We start from the raw sequence: 5,726 nt of genomic DNA, 5'->3' as shown, positions 1-5,726 counted from the left end.
GCAGTGCCATCTACCCATGGTCACTCTGAGTCAATTCAGTTTTTATCACCATGGTGAAGCAAAAGCACTAACTCATGAGACTATGACGTTTCTGTGCCTTTATCTCCAAAGACTGGGAAAATTTGTCTTATTCTGCCTTTTGCTGAAAATAAATGTTGGAGCACAGGCTGTCTATGGCTGCCGCTCACAGCAATGAGAGATTTTGTAGCTGTTGCTAAGACTTCAAAACCAAAATGTTGTTATGGTTGTCTAAACCTCATTAAAAGCTTCTGGGTTTAGCAATAGCTCTTTTTGAAGGATAAAGGTAAGAAATGATTAAGCTTCTGAAAGTATTCAGGGAGCTAAAACAAAAAGAGCTTCCACCTAAAATGAAAACAAAGTATGAATATGTTTTGCTATGTGGTGGTTTTCAGATCTGTGAGGTATGGACTGACAAAAATTGCTAAGAAAAAAAGTCTACAGGAGGCAGATAGATAGAAACAGAGATGAAACTAGAAAATGTTTGGTCTGTGTTATTCAGAAAAGGATGTTGATCTATGTGCAGTGAAATTTATTCTTGCTACTTAATTTCTCTTGCATTCAGGAAAGGTGACTTTGTAATAAGTTGCTTTGCTGTACTAATTTCTGCTTCATTTGAAATAACTCATGAGACCCCAGACTCTGGGCTAGAAAGGGAAATTTCTTTTCTTTGAAAGAGAAAATTTGATTATAATGCTTCCTTTATTCTGAAATACAATTAATTGCATAGCATTAGATAGCATTAGAGTGTTCCTTACTGAACTGCAGTGGGTGTCTGTGGGTAACAAACAGCAAACGAGTCAGTTGCCTGTGCCTCAGTAGAGAATATGAAGAAATCTGAGTCATGGGCATTATCATTTCTGATTCCAAATGAAAGCAGAAAAGGTTAATCTGAAATCTCCCAGCAGATGACTAATGGGTTCTAAAGCAGTTTAGAAAATGCCACCAATTTTGAAGTGTGGAAATATCTTCCAGTTATGATTGGGTTTGATTATGATTAGATTCCTGAAGTCTACTGGGAGCAACCATATTTTCAGTTGCAATGTTCTTAGGTTATCTCACTTCTACAATGCAATTGAATTCTTAGCAGGAAAATGTTTTCAAACTGTAGTTGGTTTATTTTGGCAAAATACATGTTTACTTTCTTTTCTGGCAAGGACTGTTTTTCACTTGTTGATCTGTAGCACAAAGCAGGAAATTTCACACAGAGTCTTAAACAAATATGGCTTGATGATGTTCCAGCAGTGGCCATGAAGGTCACAGACTATCGGTCACTAGATTTCTCTGCTTTGCTAGTTTATTTTCTTTTCTAGAAAAGAGACATTATTATTGAACCACCTGCTTGGAAAACAAGCAAACAAGTAAAGAAAAAAACAACCAAACCAGTCATGGTTCCACAAGGCAGGAGCTCCTAAAGATCTCTGCTGACATTCAGATCTTGGCTTGCCATCAGATTTGGACTATTTTCTTTTCGTTTCTTGTTTATGTAATTGACATCAGCTGAAACTGCTAACTTTGGGATGCTCAGCTGCTCTTCCTTCAGTTTCATGTGTACAGACTACTGCTACAAACTCTGCTTCAGCGTTCCTTTCCCTCTAAGAAAGAGAGATCTTTATTAGATGTTGCTGCTTCTTGTCCTAGGTTGTTGGCTAGTGATACAGTCAAAAACATAAATGCAGATCAAAGAAAGAGCTCAAGCAAATAGGACTGCATTGCAGCCTTTGAACTGGAGTATATTTTGCTCAATGTGGTGCACAAAATTCCCCCACTCCAAAACATTTATTCTTAATTATTCAAAATCCTATACCACAGAGACTGCTTTATTTTTCTTTTCCTCGAAAAAAACAGAAGTTGGATTTTGTATCTGACATGCTGTAAATGATACCATGATACAACTTTCAAAAATGAAAATTAAAAGTACTACAAAAAGTAATGTATTTAAGCTCAATATGTCATATAATAAGAGTATGTCATTGCAATGAGTCGTGTAATTCACTGACCCAACAGTTCAGAAAACTAAATTTCATTTCAGATTGCACATTAGCTAGCTAAGTGCTTGTTTAAGTATAACTACCTTTTTGTTTTAGGACTGCTAATTCTTTTAGCTTGAGAAAGAACCTGATGACATTGCTGTATTATGGTAATGCTGCATTAGTAGCAGATGTTGCATACCTGAGGTACAAACATACAAGCATTTCAGTTATAAGCTTTCATGCAGATACTGTGTAACAGATATAAGCGACTCAGTCTATTCAAAGAAAAACAACTAATGAAAGGTAAGAATTACTTTATAATGTATACATTACATGGTATATAACTGCCTTTGCATCACTTGTTTTTTCTCCTCTTTCCCTCATCTATTAAATTGTATTTATCTTGGCCCACAAGGTTTCTCGTGTTTGTTTTGAACAAAATCTGTGAAGGTTATTGGCAGCTGATTGAAATACAAACAAGTTCAACTTGAGGATCCCATGTAAAATTCAAGTGCCTTTAGTTAGAGACAACAACTAGATCTGTTTCTCTGGATGCAGGCAGGCAGTATTCTGGCATTTGCAGCTTGAGCTGTAATCAGTCTGGGAACGAGTCCAGAGCTGAAACAGTCCTGGGCCCTCAGCAGGGCAGAGGAGTCCCCAGGGGAGGCTGGGTGACCCAGTGCCCTTAGAAAGTGTTTGGTTTGTTAATGAGGTGCAGCCAGGTTAAAACAAAACCATTTTAGTGCAATATAACCCAGAGCTCTTTCTAAATCACAAAAGGAATAAACTGCAAACCATCTTTTTAGCACAATAGCAGAAATCTTTCTGTCTTAAGAATATCTGCACTGTAAGAGGCATCTGAAAATACCTAGTATATAGCTCTTTATTAGTTGTCTCATTTTTTTATGCTGTAAAATGCACTGGATATTTTTTTCTAGCTTCTTCTGCAGAAGGTTGCTTGTCTCTTAAGAGTAGATTGGTCCCACGATCTTTTCTTTTGGCTATGCCTTTTATCTCCTGTGGCTGATATTTTTCACCATTATCAAGTTTTTGCCTTTGACATAATTTTGTGTCTTTCAAACTATTAATTTCCTTGCTGTGTTTTATGTTCTGCTCCACAGTTTTGTCCAGCATTTCTTCGACTTGCTGAATTTTCATCTCAGCTATATACCTTCATGTCTTCTTTCTCTCTTTCACTCTAAATTTATCCATAAAACATCCTTTTTCTTTCTTTAGAGCCTCTTCTTCTGATTTCCTAATCCTTCTCTCAGTCAGCTGATCAAGGATATCTTGAGATCTTTGAAGCTTTTATTCCTCTGTAATTCTCTTCTTAAACTCATTGGCTTTAACCTGGTGATTAATTTACTTCAGGCATTCATGTCTTCTCTTTTCTTTGTATGAGTTTAACTCTTGTCTCTTCTTCAGTTTCTTTCAAACACCATTTCTTAAAAGCCTGAGCAACCTTGTCTCTGAGCAGAATACAGTATCTCCAGTATCTCTCTCTATGATCTGTATCTCTCAGCTATTTTCTTGAAAGTGTTTATTTCTTCTACTATCTTAGAGATAAGTGTTTATTTCTTCTACTACCTTAGAGATCTAATCTTTCAAGTTTTACCTTGCACTGGTTTTCTTTCTCTGTCATTTCTTCTCTCAAAACATCGGTTGTTTTGGCGTGGTCTCCTGATGACATTCCCCCTTCCCTGTATCCCACTCTCTTTGCCACCTTTTTCAGGCGTTTTGCTAGCTGCTGCTACCTTTCTTTCTCTGCTCAGGATCTTATTTTCTTATCCTGTCTTCTCTCCTCATCCTCAGAGGCCTGTAGCTGCCCTTCCTTGCACGTCCTGCTCCTTCTAGCAGCCAGACAGCACTAAAGCAGTTACCTCCTCACCTCTTTCAAGAGTGAAATCCTGAGTAACCTGTCTAGCCTTGACTTGTGCTAGCAGCAACAACTCTGGCTCCTTCTTCCTGCCTTGCTATAGATGGCCCATCCAGCAAGAAAGAGGATGGGCAGGAGAAGGTAGGCACGCTGATCCAGCCTGTCTCAGTTTCCAAGGATATGCTGCACGAAGGGCAGAAACTTTCATAGGAAAAACCAGGAAAGCTTCATCCAGAGCCAAGGGTCTTGTCAGGTGGATAGAAAGGTCCCCCACTGATATGCATGAGGGAGCATCCCACTCTATCCTCTGTCCCATTTAATGAGGAAGACAATGCCATCTAATCTGGTTGCCATTCTCCTGGGATGCACTAGGTTGGGACTCTCGTTAAGTTTTTTTGGAGTGTGTTACACATACCACTGAATTGCTGGCACTTTCCTAGAACCAACACCTAAACGTCCATAGGATTTCACTAGTATTACAACCATCCTTCCTACCCTGTTTAAAATGAGATGAGTGAAGTTGAGAAAAATGTTATTTAGGATGGTAAGGACTATACTAAGAATAGTTGGGACTAGGGATAATCTTAATATGGTGTATTTCTATCAGAGATACTCATTCAGGTGAGTATTGTTGTACTGCAAATACCATAAGGAGTCCACCCATGGTATTACAGAAGAATCTTAATGGGTGTATGTGAGCTTGCACTTCATGTTAGTCACAGATAGGAATGCCAGCAGTGCTTAAGCACTGACCTTATGGACCCGAAGAGGAATGTCAATACTAAATCCCTTTGTGAATATAGCCTTTAGTTCTGCCAGTGTGATGAATACCTTTTTCAACAAGGAGCTCGTGGTCCATCTACTATGAGGGCTCATCAGATCACTGTGCTCCATACCAAAGAAGGTCACTTGGTCTCTCTATTTGCTTTCTAGTCATGCTACAGAACAGAATGATAGAGGATAGTGTACTTGTCTCTAATACCACTAAAATAGATTGCTATGATTTAAATTGGCAGAAGCTCTTTTTAATCTTGATATGTACACCAAGTTATACAGTTAGAAGTGTTAATCCACCCTGGATCTTAGGAAGATGGAGATTGTCTCTAATCAATAATTAGGAGGCACAGCCTTCTCAGAGATGGTTTTCAGTTAAGCTTCCAATGAAAGAAGATGTGTTTCTGTCAGACTCATCAATGAGTGTTAACTATTTTAGCAATGAGTGTTTATATTCATTTTCAGTAGTGCTGTAATGGAGGGATAGTCAGTTTGATGTACTCTGACAGTCAATATATTGTGTAAATTTCATTAAAATTATTAACTTTATTTCATTTTCAACATAAGTTTTTTTAAATGTAAGTTCTGTTTGATGGCTGAGAAATTTCCATTTGATGTTTTCATACACCTGTCCGGAACACTGAATAAGTACTGCATACCCTTGTTGAAGATTTGGCCTAAGTTTTCTTAGGTAACACTACTTTCTTTAAAATTTGATCTAGAAATTATGATTATTTCAGTACTCTGATACAGCAAATTCGTACATGCAGTTTCTTTAAACATAAAAATAAAAATAACTGCCTGAACTCATGAATGAACAGTAATACAAGCTCATTGCTCCTCCTTGTGTGCTCCTCTCCTATATTACAACAGATAAAAATTGTAATAAGAAGAGTTCTTACACTCTTTTGAAGAGACAGAGATAATTCAATTTTGGGATTATTATTTTGGCAGTTGCTACATATGTACCTCAGAGCAGAGCTCAAATGGTGAATGATGCAAATGAAAGCATATGGCCTTCTCAAACTATTTGATTTATGAAATGACTTATGAAAATGCAACATATGGGTAATGAATTACAATGG

This window comes from Phasianus colchicus, chromosome 2, assembly GCF_987193195.1.
Source record: "Phasianus colchicus chromosome 2, bPhaCol1.hap1.1, whole genome shotgun sequence".
In the NCBI taxonomy this organism is placed as follows: Eukaryota; Metazoa; Chordata; class Aves; order Galliformes; family Phasianidae; genus Phasianus; species Phasianus colchicus.
Note: the sequence above shows the minus strand (reverse complement) of the source record.